Source organism: Macaca fascicularis, chromosome 9 (genome assembly GCF_037993035.2).
Source record: "Macaca fascicularis isolate 582-1 chromosome 9, T2T-MFA8v1.1".
NCBI classification, from domain to species: domain Eukaryota; kingdom Metazoa; phylum Chordata; class Mammalia; order Primates; family Cercopithecidae; genus Macaca; species Macaca fascicularis.
Window position 1 is genome coordinate 83,444,072 of NC_088383.1, and position 13,004 is coordinate 83,457,075.

General features: G+C 43.1%; 1 pseudogene; it reads right to left on the reverse strand.

The window, feature by feature from the left end:
- Window positions 1-6,148: 6,148 nt before the first annotated feature.
- LOC141407698 (small ribosomal subunit protein eS1 pseudogene) lies at window positions 6,149-7,223 on the reverse strand (annotated as a pseudogene).
- Between the last annotated feature and the right edge of the window lie 5,781 nt (window positions 7,224-13,004).

Genomic DNA, 13,004 nt, shown 5'->3' on the forward strand with positions numbered 1-13,004 from the left:
TACATCCTTAACGACATTTGTAGGCTTTTTGGAAGGCTGGGGAGTTCATTACTGATTACTCCCTAATTACTGGAGCAATTCCTCTGGCCTTTTTCTCTCCATCCTTTTGGTTGGGTCTGATGCTCCTCAGGATTATGTCTGAGTATGTCAGCTCCCTCCAGACAGTGGTATGGTGTTATCTTAAATGTGTAGAATAATTTGAGAAACAACAAAGAGCCTTTATAAAAGGTAAGTCGTGGTGAGTACTTTAGTTCTTTCCCATTCTAGTGTATAATGTTTTTTTGAGACAGTCTCGCTCTGTTGCCCAGGCTGGAGTACAGTGGTACAATCATAGCTCACTGTAGCCTTGAACTCCTGGGCTCAGGTGATTCTCCTGCCTCAGCCTCCCGAGTAGCTGGGACTACAGGCACACATCACTGTGCTCAGCTAATTTTTTGAGACTGAGTTTCACTCTGTCACCCAGGCTGGAGTTCAATGGTGTGATCTCGGCTCAATGCGACCTCCAGCTCCCGGGTTCAAGTGATTCTCCGGCCTCAGCCTCCCGAGTAGCTGGGACTACAGGCGTGTGCCACCACCTGGCTAATTTTTGTATTTTTCATAGAGATGGGGTTTCACTATGTTGGCCAGGCTGGTCTCGAACTCCTGACCTGATGATCCACCCGCCTCAGCCTCCCCAAAGTGCTGGGATTACAGGCGTGATTTTTAAATTTCTTATTTATTATTTTCTTATGTATTTTTTTTTTTTTTTTTTAGTAGAGATGAGGTCTTATATTGCCAAGGCTGGTCTCTTATCTCCTGAGCTCAAGTGATCTTCCTACCTCAGCCTCCCAAAGTGCTGGAATTAAAAGTGTAAGCCACCACACCTGGCCCTAATTGATAATGTTTTTACCGGAATATGGATTTCTTTTCATGAATAATCAATACATGCATTCAAATGCATTTGTCTTCTGCCATGTGTCTGGGGACTGTAATACCCAGAAAAATCAGTGTCTGGTTTTCTGTCACTTCCCTTTGTGGTAGATAGGTTATGGATTTAGTAACATCCGGGTAAAACTAATAAGCTTCAGAAAAGTGCTGTTACACCTTTACTTTGCTCTGTGCGTATATACTATAGATCGATAGATTCAACGTGTTCTATTTCTAGATGCCAGCTTATCAAAGATGCTCACAAATGAGATCAGCAGTCAGCCATGGGAGAGGAAAAAGTGATTTAGTTATTCTATATAATGGGTTTTGTTTTGTTTTGTTTTGTTTTTTTGAGATGGAGTTTGCTGTTGTCATCCAGGCTGGAGTGCAGTGGCACGATGTTGGCTTACTGCAACCTCCGTCTCCCGGGTTCAAGGGATTCTCCTACCTCAGCCTCCCAAGTAGCTGAATTACAGGCCCACACCACCATGCCCAGCTAATTTTTGTGGTTTTAGTAGGAATAGGGTTTCACCATGTTGGCCAAGGCTGGTCTTGAACTCCTGACCTCAGGTGATCCGCCCACTTGGCCATCCACAGTGCTGGGATTACAAGTGTGAGCCACTGCGCCCAGCTAGTTATCATTCTGTATTCAATACGGTATTCAGTATGACTTGGGATAACAAGTTGGCCAAGACACAAGGTTATATATGCTGCCAGTCCTGTCACCAGGATGCAGACTCAGGCATTTCCAACTGCAAAAGTTATGACATGGCCTAGTTATGCAATTATTATATAAACCTACATAGATATGCTTTGAAACAATATAAAAATGTAGCAAATGTTAGTAGTATGCGAAGTACTTTGGCTCGTCCTGGTTCTTTTAATGAAAAGTAATTGACTTTTAAATAACAATGAAATGTTGGCAGGCTCCAGGTCACTGGCTGCATGCCTTGTAAGTTAGTTCCCTTTCTTGGCTGCGGAGGTTTTCACAACTGGCTGTAGCTAAAACAGGATTGTCCTTTCTGTGTCTTGTTTGTGAAAAAGGCCTCAGCCCTGGGGCCAGTGGAGGGTATACTAAGGACATACATTGTACGGGGTGGGTCAAATGGACTCCACTTTGAGAGGAAGGGCATTATGAGTACAGAGGCCAACACTACCTCACCACCCCTTAGTCTTTGACCCAAATTTAACAGAGGATAAAAGATGTGGAGAGCTGGATGAGCAAACAAATACACATTGGAGACCAAGGAGGGTAAATCATGAGGCCAGAAGTTTGAGACCAGCCTGGCCAACATGGTGAAACCCCTTCTCTACTAAAAGTATAAAAATTAGCTGGGCCTGGGGGCACAGGCCTGTAGTCCCAGCTACTCTAGACCGAGGCACGAGAATTGCTTGAGTCTGGGAGGCAGAGGTTGCAGTGAGCTGAGACTGTGCCACTGCACTCAAGCCTGGGCGACAGAGCAAGACTTTCTCAAAAAAAAAAAAAAGAAAAGAAAAAAAAATGAGAAGGAAGTGTAAGATCAGATGCGAACTGACTGCTTTTCCAAGAAGAGCCAGTGTGGTCCTCTGGCAGCATAGTAAGGATGGTAACTGACAGGTGGGGCTACTGTGGAATATGGAAACAACGGTTCAAGGTGGGTGATACAGGTTTGCTTTAGTAAGTGGAAGAAGTTCACGACAGACAGGGATCACTGTTCCCAGCCACACATGCCATGCCCTACATAAGTGTAAGATAGAACTATCTCGGGCCAGGTGTGGTGGCCCACGGCTATAATCCCAGCACTTTGGGAGACAGGCGGGTTGATCACCTGAGGTCAGGAGTTTGAGACCAGCCTGACCAACATGGTGAAACCCCGTCTCTACTAAAAATACAAAAATTAGCCGGGTGTGGTGGTACAGGCGTGTAATCCCAGCTACTCAAGAGGCTTAGGCAGAAGAATTGCTTGAACCCGGGAGGCGGAGGTTGCAGTGAGTCGAGATCGTGCCATTGCACTCCAGCCTAGGAGACAGAGCAAGACTGTCTCAAAACAAACAAACAAAAACCCTGTATTTACAACTTACTCAAAAGTGTTAGGCAGGCATTGGTGATATGATGGTTTAAAAAAAAAAAAAGATGCTGAGGACTGGCCCATCTATGCTAAATAGTATATGACAGGTATATACAAAGTATTTGGAAAAGGTGTAATAAATTTTGCCTGGGGTTAGGGAAGGCTTTGGAAAGGTAGTATTTGCACAACCCTTCAAGTAACAAAAAGGACAGAGCAAATGTGTATATATTAGATCTCCGTTTGGCCTTTTTGCATAAACACATTCACTGAGACTTCTATACACTTTTCAAGAGTGATTTAGAAAGTCATTCACTCTTAATTTCTTGTTCTAGAAGGGCAGCAGGGAAGGAGCTGCATCTTGGAATAGCCTTTATAAGAGGTGAATGTCAATTAGACAAATTCCTATCATAGTTGTCTAGTAAACGACTACCAGGATGTCATAGGCAAGTCAATGTAGTCTCATCTCTCCCATTCTATAGATAAAATATAATCACATTATTTTCACATTAAACATCTAGAAGATACTGTGGTAGCCTGAGGCGCTTTTCTTATCAGTGAACTTAGGCCGGGTGTGGTGGTTCATGCCCATAATCCCAGCACTTTGAGAGGCTGCGGCCGGCAGATTACTTGAGGTCAGGAGTTCGAGACCAGGCTGGCCAACATGTTGAAACCCCGTCTCTACTAAAAATACAAAAATTAGCTGGGTGTAGTTGTACATGCCTGTAATCCCAGCTACTTTGGAGTCTAAGGCAGAATAGCTTGAATAGCAAGAGATGGAGGTTGCAGTGAGCCAAGATCACACCACTGCACTGTAGCATGGGTGACAGAGCCAGACCCCGTCTCTCAAAACAAACAAACAAACAAACATTGTATAGCCAACCTAATATATTTATTTTATCCCCTAATTTGGGAGTGGGTAATACATATGTGGGGACTCATCTCCAAAATTTTTGAATAACTAGAATTTACTCCTGTTTTGCAGAGACAAATTACGTTGCACAAGAAAATATTAAGCAAACATTTCATATAGAAAGGAAAAAGGCCAGCCTATACAACCTTTTAGGAAAATGAATTCCATTTTAGTTTCTAAAAATCACTACACTATGAAAAGTCCCACAAATACAAACCACAGGGCTTATATGAAAAATGGTATTAGGGCATAGCACTTTAAAACTTCAACAGTGACACATTTAAAAACAGTGGGTTTACACATAAACATTTAAGAAATATATAAACACTACAAACAAATATGGCACTTTACCTTGAGGAAGACTCAGTGTGCTTATGGAAGTGGGCCTCAGAAGGGTTGCGGTTTGTGGTTTGACTTCCTGTGAAAGTGAGGGCTGTCTGGAACAGAGGGAAAGGAAATATGGATGGGTGTAGTTCAATGTCACTGTGAAAGTGTCTGTTCGAGGTGTGTGTGTGCTTTATGTGTTTCCCTGCAGCTTGGTTCAAGAGGTGCAGTTTTCTGCGTTCATTTTCTTGCAGAATGAATTGCTCCCTAAGCAAATAATATATTATATTGGAACAAATTTGCATGTTCAAAACCAACAGCTGAATTGACTTGTACACCAAGAGATTCTTCAAATCAAAGCTTTCTAAAACCAATGAAACCATAGGATTTCAGAAACCAATTCTAGAACATTAAGGATTTGGCATAGCTGTTGAATTGGTATCATGTGACTTGATCCATTATTTCTCACATTCCCTCCCAGAGGATAAATAAAAGTAGCAATTTAGCCCCTTTAGATTGAGTCCCATGACAGACTGTTGTAAATGTGTTCCAAATGTACAAGCTCCAGAAATTACTCAGTCCTGGAAAATTGCTGCTTATCCCTGGGCCACTGTAGTCTGCTTTCCTGTATGCAACCTGAGTTAGGAGTCCACCTAAGTATTCCAGTCATGTCTTTCCATCCTTTAGCAGGTGGCTGGATTTTTCAAGTCAGCTGAAAAAATTTTGGTCAACTGAAAAATTCTCATAGTCTGGTGTTTCTACTGTTTAAACTAAGTTAAGCTGAAGTTGTCTGCGACACCCTGTAAGCCAGAAGCCACTACTGTGAACTACAGGGAGAGGGGTTTACTTAAAAGGTATACAGGGGTGACCACTAATTGATTTGAGCTCAAATTGTTTCTGATTCTTAAAAACCTCAGGGGTTTTATTTATTTTTTCCCCAAACTTATCAAGATAATGTGAGGACTAAGAAGTGTAAGGAATTGGGGGAAGGGAGGGTACCTGGAGGGGGACACCTGTAATTCCCCCACCCAGAGGTGATCATGGTTATTGGCTTACTTCTGACAAATCTTTTCCATGTATGCCACTCTACAGAGCATAGATCATTATATAAAAATTGGCATACCATTTTTTCTGTCAGCATATCAATATGCCAAACACTTAAACTGAACATTTCTAATAGCTTCATAGTCCCACACAGATTTATCATCACAAAACCATGGGCAAGCAATGTAAGTCTGTATCCCTCCATTTTGAATTGTGAGCCTATTTATCATTGCCAGCCTTTCAATAAATAAGCCTGCCTTTCAAAAATCCAACCAATACCTCAAGTTCTGTATTCAACCAACTTTAAAGACCAAGACAAGTGCCATTCTGGAATTTACCGCAATGCCCAAAGTGTGGATATTTCAAATAGATGAACATTACCTAAGAATGAAAACTGGTCTATGACCCTCTTGCCCCATTTAACATCTTGCTGCCTCCTTAGAGTTTTATTTAGTTTCAACACTGAAACCAAAGGATTTTGTGGCAATGTTTAACTTTTTTTTCTTTTCCAATTACCAGCTTAATGGAATGTTTAATATCCTTCTGTTTCTTCTATTAACATCTGGCGTTCTTCCCTGAACAGCCATCTCCTCCTAAGAATAGGGAAATATCTGATATCAGGCCCTCCAAAAAGATCTATTAGTGGCAACGAAGACCCTGGGACTTAATAACACTCTGAATAGCAAGACTTTTCTTTAGGGAATTTCCTTGGAGGAAGCCTAGGGCTAATTGTTGTTTGGTTCTTCCAATCAACCAAATCAAGAGTCCCTTCCCGGAAACTACCTTTGGGCATCCCTTAGGAGGCTTTGGTCCCTGAGCCCTATCCCACTCCCTAATTAACCTGTCTCCTTTGTCTTCCTGTACATCCTGGAATCTGTGTTTGGCAATTTTAAAGACCTTCTCATTTGTATTCTTGATTCCTTCACCCTTTATCCTTCCGTCATATCTGGACTACCCCTCCCACTTTTTTCTTTTTTTTTTTTTTCACAAATAGCACTTTTTATTTGACACTATTTGAAGTCTGAACTTTAAACAGATTCTTGGACTGGTGGTTCATATCCATCAGCTCATTCGACTTTAGCATCTGTCTCGTCCGCAGTGGCTTTTCCAGAACTGCTGCCTTCACCATGAAGCTCCACGAGCTTTCCCAATTCACACTTGGGCTTCTTCAGCATTTGTACTTTTCTAACAAAGACATCATGGAGAGGATAAATAGATTGGCAAGCCTTTTCTATGTCTTTTCCAGTGCTGTCTGGAATCAATTTATTGACCTTCTTTCATTTGTCTGCACCTCTCGGGTCATGATTTCCATCATCTTCTTCCGGATTTGGCGGACCTGTTGATGCTGAGCACAAGAGGTCTTCCGTATCTGATTGTTGCGTTTTTTAGTAAAACCAACACAGAACAGATGAAGCAAGTAACCATCGGTAGTCTTGACATCAACATGAGCTTCAATCATTGTCTGCCACTTTTTGACCATGGAATACATTTTGTCACGGGTAAGATCCATGCCATGGAAGTTAGTCAGGCAGTTTTTGTCCTGAACATCTTCAGTAATCAGCGTGAATTTTCTAAATGCAACTTCATCATTCTGCAAATCAGCAAGACTCACTTCAAACACACGACGCTTGAGGCCATCAGATGCAATTTTGGTTCCTTGGGTCCTGATGACAAGTGCCTTTCCAATATTTCTTATATTGGACATAGCAGGTGCTTTCACATCATACCAATCTTTCTTAGAAAATGGATCAACCACTTTTTTCTTGGCTCCCTTTTTACCACCTTTCGTAAGGCGCTTGTTCTTGCCAACTGCCGTGGTGCTGGTCAGAGAGTCAAAAGGGCCCTCCCACTTTTTTCTAATGTAGTGCGCCCACATTAGAGAAACAGGCTAAGACCGCAAAAACTAAACTCGCCTTCACTTGGATTCTTTTGGCCCTAACTTTGAGGGCTTATTCCAAATATTTTCCATTCCTCAAGTCCGGAACCTGATCTTGGCCCCTTCATCTTTAGGAAATAAAAAGCTAATCCACTTGAGCCTCCCTCAAATTTCTTTTTTTTTTTTTTTTTTTTTTTTGAGACGGAGTCTCGCTCTGTCGCCCAGGCTGGAGTGCAGTGGCCGGATCTCAGCTCACTGCAAGCTCCGCCTCCCGGGTTCACGCCATTCTCCTGCCTCAGCGTCCCGAGTAGCTGGGATTACAGGCGCCCGCCACCGCGCCCGGCTAGTTTTTTGTATTTTTTAGTAGAGACGGGGTTTCACCATGTTAGCCAGGATGGTCTCGATCTCCCGACCTCATGATCCGCCCGTCTCGGCCTCCCAAAGTGCTGGGATTACAGGCTTGAGCCACCGCGCCCGGCCCAAATTTCATCTCATATTGTCCTACTGTATGATTCTGACCAAGATTACTCACCTCCCTTAATTCCATGCCTTTGTTCCTGCTGTTCTAGAAATACAGCCGGGTGCACTGGCTCATGCCTGTAATCCCAGCACTTTGGGAGGCCCAAGCGGGTGGATCACGAGGTCAGGAGTTCAAGACCAGCCTGGCCAACATAGTGAAACCCTGTCTCTACTACAAATACAAAAATTAGCTGGGTGTGGTGGCGCATGCCTGTAGTCCCAGCTACTAGGGAGGCTGAGGCAGGAGAATCACTTGAACCGGGCAGGCGGAGGTTGTGGTGAGCCGAGATCGCACCACTGCACTCCAGCCTAGGCAACAGAGCTAGACTCCATCTAAAAAAAGAAAAAAGAGAGAGAAATACCTAGAAAGTCATTTCCCCATTCTTTGATCCCAGATACTTTAATGGAGGTGAGAAGTATACCAGCTACTTTGTATTTTTAGTAGCATAAGGCAAGATGTTTATAAACCACTCTTACTATGAGACATTTATCAGCATCCAACTAAGGACTTTTTTTTTTTTTTTTTTTTTTTTTTTTTTTTTTTTTGAGACAGTGTCTCACTCTGTGGCCCAGGCTGGAGTGCAGTGGTGGGATCTCGGCTCACTGCAACCTCCGCTTCCCAGGCTGGAGCGATTCTCCTGCCTCAGCCTCCTGAGTAGCTGGGATTACAGGGGCCCACCACTACCACCCGGCTAATTTTTGTATTTCTAGTAGAGATGGGGTTTCACCATGTTAGCCAGGCTGGTTTTGAACTACTGACCTCAAATGATCCACCCGCCTCAGCCTCCCAAAGTGCTGGGATTACAGGCAGGAGCCACTGTGCCCAGCCTTTATTAACTCTTTGTGGCCCACCACACCACCTTCCCAGGTCCTGAGCAAACATCAAGTTGATTCTTTTCTAAAGAAATTGGTATTGGTTCAGGCCTGCTTTGGCTGCCAAATTCTTCAGATCAGCAAACCCTTCTCCCCAGCTAGACCAAGTCTTGCTAATGATAGCTTTCAGCCTAACCTCCAGGCACTTCCAGGCCCACTGAGGGTCAACCTTCTTGAGATTAAACCCAGGCAGCAAAACCTGAAAGGTCATATCAGACAGGAAACTAGTATGTAAGACTACAGTCCCTGCCTGCACTAACCTGGCCCAGGCTTCTTAAAGACACTTTCTTTTTGAATTGGTTTTCTGTATCTATTCTAGACAGGAAGTCAAGTAACACCTCAACAGATTCATTCTTCCATGTCAGTCATTGGCACAGCCTAGCCTTGAGTCGACACCATAATACCCTTCCTGGCTAATGGACCCAACAAGAACCAGAAGTTTCTTACTGTCCACCAGATGGCAGTGTTGGTTAGCAGTAGCTCTGAAAAACACAAGATTGCACCTGGGATATAACAAATAATCTGAGGATGCCCTTTATACTTTTTTAAACAGCCACGCCATCCACTCCCAGAGATCTTTGATTAGACTACACTGGGATTATGACACAATATAATGATATTAAAATTAAACACTTTTGATCTTTACATAACCTACGATTTAGAATGAATCAATAAATAATAGCTACTATTAGTTTACACCCTGACGCTTCAAATAGGTTATAAACACCCTGTGGCAGACTGCCTCACACAAGTATTCATCTTAATCATTTTCAAATGAGATTCTAACCACAACTGCTCACAAATGAAGGGTTATCATTAAAAATAGACATGAAGCTTTTTTCTATTGAGTGTAAAAACAAACTCAAGTCTCACCAGATGCTCTCTGAATAAAGAAAAACTAGGCCAGTCGTGGTAGCTCATGCCTGTAATCCCAGCACTTTTGGAGGTTGAGGCAGGAGGATCACTTCAGGCCAGGAGTTCAAGACCAGCCTGGGCAACACAGTGAAATTCCAACTCTACAAAACATTAAAAAATTAGGTGTGGTGGCACACCTGTAGTCCTTGGTACTCAGGAGGCTGAGGTGGGAGGATCCCTTGAGCCCAGGAGATCAACGCTGCTGTGAACCATGATTGACACACTGTATTTCAGCCTGGGCAACAGTGAGACCATCTCAAAAAATAAAATGATCTTTAAAAAAAAAAAAAGAAAAACCAACACTTTTTTTCTCTCAACTCACTCTCCATACTTCACTTCCAACACCAGGTGTGAGGTTTTTTTCCCACACATCAATTCTCTGGTAGGTGATCCTACAAATTTAACTCAACTCTGGCTCTACCTACCTGGAGGTTAAGGGCTCGGTCCCACAAGACTACCCTTAATTTAGACCCAACCACAAGTCCCAGGTTCGACCTGTTTTTCTGACCAAACAGCTGTAAATCAGAGGTTCCCACAACACTCCCCACTGCTGCCTAACCCCTTTGGATTCAATCCTTTGCTTGAATGGCTTAGGGAAACATCTTATTTACATTTAACTATTTATTATGAAAGTACTTATCAGAACAGCTAGATGGGAGACAGACATGGGGCAGGGGCATGGGGTTTCTGTGTCCTCTCAGGGCACACCAGCTCCACATGTTCAGTAACATGGACGCTCCAAGAATCATGTAGTTCAGGGATTTTTATGGAGGCTTAATCATATGGGCATAATCAATTGTAACTCAATCTGCAGCCTCTCTCCCCTTCCAAAGGGTGGGGTGGGGCTGAAAGTTTTAAGCTTCTAATCATGGGCTGGTCTTTCTGGTGACCAATCCCTATCCAGGGGCCCATGGAGAGGCATAACATTAGAACAAAAGTTCCTACCAGCCAGGAAATTACAGGAGACTTGGGAGCTCTGTGCCAGGAACCAGAGACAAAGAGCAAAATATTTATTTCTTCTTATAAATCACAATATCATAGTCTCCAATGCCTCCTTGGGAAGCAGAAAGTAGCAGAGGTACAGTGGTATATTGTGTACATGAAGATCAGGTCCCTTGGCACAGAAGGACAACTAGACAACCCAGTCCCAGTGTGGCCCAGTAAACTCACTACAGTCTAAATGGTGATCAGGCCTTACCTTCCTCTGGGCTCTGCTCCCAGTCTGGTACATCACTTCATGGAACTCACAAGCTTCTGGACTCAGGTGGTTTAGATATAAAATAACATTGCTTAAAGACCCTAAAAATTGTAACATCCAAAACATATTAAAACAAAAAGGTACCCACAGACTTATAAAAGCAGAAAGATAATGTACTTACCATTTTGAATTGGCTTATCTACAGACAAAACATTTTCATTATTCCAATAACCTTGATAAAACACCTGGGATAGACATGGTTTTGAAGGAACTGATGATGTTGAAAACGTAATTCCTCCTATCCCCCTTTCTCTTAAATATGGTTCCTAGGTAGTATGCATTACCTGTGGTTAAGCTAAAATTGTTCCTACACACTATTTATGAAAGAAATGTTTCTTTTGTTGTTAGTCTGTGAAAAGCTGACAATGAGAACTCGGAGGTAGGCTTTCTGGGCTGAGTGAGACAGGGTCTTGCTTTATTGCCCAGACTGGAGTACAGTGGCATGGTAATGGCTCACTGCAGCCTTGAACTCATGGGCTCAAGTGATCCTCCCACCTCAGCCTCCCAAGTAGCTAGGACTCAGCATGTACCACCACACCTCATTTTTTTTTTTTTTTTAAATGTAGACACAGGGTCTCACTACGTTGCCCATCCTGGTCTTGAACTCCTGTGATCAAGCAATCCTCCCATCTCAGCCTCCCAAATTGCTAGGATTATAGGCACAAACCACCACACCTGGCCTTTCTGGACTTTTTAACGTCCAGTTATCTGGATTCAACAGCAAGAGGCCACTAAACTTCCTACATATGCAGAATGCATTATTTAGAGGAAGTAAGCTATTCTCACATCCCTTTCAGTGCCTTATGCTAGACAAAGACACACCACCACCTAACAACCCCAACCAGGAGAGGGGCAATGAGTGTAGAGGCTAGGTCTTCAGAATGAATGAAACAAGCGGGGTTTTGGGGTTTGATTCGGTATCTACTCTATAGAAGACATGGTGCTAGGATGCCGCAGAAGTGCCACATACTCCTGGTCAAAAGGCACATCAACTCTAGTAACAGATTCTAACACAAAACTTCAGAACCAGATTAAACGAGCGTATTAAATACTGGAAGTTTCAAAGACAACAGAAAAGTAAAATTAGTCCAAATAAATGTTAGTGGAAATGCAAAGAAATGGGCCCTAGAAAATATATATCAAATTGGTAAAAGTAATGGCAGGGAAGGGCCCTGGAAGGAGGTGGTAGTGGTAGAAAAGGGGGGTAAGTTAGAAAACTGTTCATGTCACAGCCAGGCGCAGTGGCTCACGCCTGTAATCCCAACACTTTGGGAGGCCAAGGCAGGCAGATCACGAGGTCAGTTCAAGATCAGCCTGGCCAACATAGTGAAACCCCAGCTCTACTAAAAATGCAAAAATTAGCCTGTTGTGGTGACGCATGCCTGTAGTCTCAGGTACTCGGGAGGCTGAGGCAGAAGAATCGCTTGAACCCGGGAGGCAAAGGTTGCAGGGAGCAGAGACCGCGCCTTTGCACTCCAGCCTGGGCAACAGTGAGACTCCATCTCAAAAAAAAAAAAAAAAAAGTGTGTGTGTTAAATGTAACAGAGCTCATCTTTTAGAGAGAAATGGCTAGGCTAATAGAGTCATGTGCCATATAACATTTCAGTCAATGATGGGCCACATGACACATTATAAGACCATACCTTTATGTTTAGATACACAAATACCATTGTGTTACAACTGCCTAGTCAGTATAGTCCCATGCTGTACAGGTTTGTAGCCCAGGAGCAAGACTATACAGCCTAGGTGTGGAGTGGGCTCTGCCGCCTAGGTTTGTGTAAGTCCATTTTAGGATGCTCACATGAAAAAATCACCTAACAACATTTTCTTCAGAACACATCCTTGTTAAGCAACACATGACTTATTTTTGGCATATGCTTTTAATATCAAGTTTTATGAGCAAGGTTAGGCAAGTAAAATGTTCTGAGTCTAGGATATTAAAACACTGAGATGTTTAGCAGAACAGAAATTATAGTCAAACAGAAAAAATTATAATAAAAAAACACTGAGATAAACAAACTAACTTTTTTTTTTTTTTTTTTTTTTTGAGACAGAGTCCAGCCCTGTTGCTCAGGCTGGAGTGCAGTGGCGTGATCTTGGCTCACTGCAACCTCCGCCTCCCTGGTTCAAGTGATTCTCCTGCCTCAGCCTCCTAAGTGGCTGGGATTACAGACACATGCCACCACACCCGGCTAATCTTTGTATTGTTAGTAAGAGACAGGGTTTGCCATATTGGTCAGGCTGGTCTCGAACTCCAGACTTCAGGTGATCCACCTGCCTCGGTGTCCCAAAGTGCTGGGATTACAAGCACGAGCCACTGTGCCCAGGAAA